The sequence below is a fragment of the Bison bison genome, unplaced genomic scaffold, assembly GCF_000754665.1.
Source record: "Bison bison bison isolate TAMUID 2011002044 unplaced genomic scaffold, Bison_UMD1.0 scf7180017864472, whole genome shotgun sequence".
Lineage (NCBI taxonomy): Eukaryota > Metazoa > Chordata > Mammalia > Artiodactyla > Bovidae > Bison > Bison bison.
This window is the reverse complement of record NW_011495033.1, coordinates 5389629-5390677: the sequence shown is the minus strand read 5'-3', so window position 1 is coordinate 5390677 and position 1049 is coordinate 5389629. Positions and strand designations below refer to the sequence as shown.

Genomic DNA, 1049 nt, shown 5'->3' with positions numbered 1-1049 from the left:
ATGCCCCAACCAGTAATGCTGAAGAAGCTGAACGGTTCTATGAAGACCTACAAGACCTTTTAGAACTAACACCCAAAAAAGATGTCCTTTTCATTATAGGGGACTGGAATGCAAAAGTAGGAAGTCAAAACATACCTGGAGTAACAGGCAAATTTGGCCTTGGAATACGGAATGAAGCAGGGCAAAGACTAATAGAGTTTTGCCAAGAAAATGCAGTGGTCATAGCAAACACCATCTGCCAAAAACACAAGAGAAGACTCTACACATGGACATCACCAGATGGTCAACACCGAAATCAGATTGATTATATTCTTTGCAGCCAAAGATGGAGAAGCTCTATACAGTCAGCAAAAACAAGACCAGGAGCTGACTGTGGCTCAGATCATGAACTCCTTATTGCCAAATTCAAACTTAAACTGAAGAAAGTAGGGAAAACCATTAAACCATTCAGGTATGACCTAAATCAAATCCCTTATGATTACACAGTGGAAGTGAGAAATAGATTTAAGGGCCTAGGTCTGATAGATAGAGTGCCTGATGAACTATGGACTGAGGTTCATGACATTGTACAGGAGACAGGGATCAAGACTATCCCCATGGAAAAGAAATGCAAAAAAGCAAAATGGCTGTCTGGGGAGGCCTTACAAATAGCTGTGAAAAGAAGAGAAGCAAAAAGCAAAGGAGAAAAGGAAAGATAAAAGCATCTGAATGCAGAGTTCCAAAGAATAGCAAGAAGAGATAAGAAAGCCTTCTTCAGCGATCAATGCAAAGAAATAGAGGAAAACAACAGAATGGGAAAGACTAGAGATCTCTTCAAGAAAATTAGAGATATCAAGGGAACATTTCATGCAAAGATGGGCTCGATAAAGGATAGAAATGGTATGCACCTAACAGAAGCAGAAGATATTAAGAAGAGATGGCAAGAATACACAGAAGAACTGTACAAAAAAGATCTTCCGATCCAGATAATCACGATGGTGTGATCACTGACCTAGAGCCAGACATCCTGGAATGTGAAGTCAAGTGGGCCTTAGGAAGCATCACTACTG

General features: G+C 40.3%; 1 protein-coding gene across 6 annotated transcripts in view; it reads right to left on the bottom strand.

The window, feature by feature from the left end:
- NF1 (neurofibromin 1) overlaps window positions 1–1049 on the bottom strand; it is a 275386-nt gene that overhangs the window by 35497 nt on the left and 238840 nt on the right. The window lies entirely within an intron of this gene.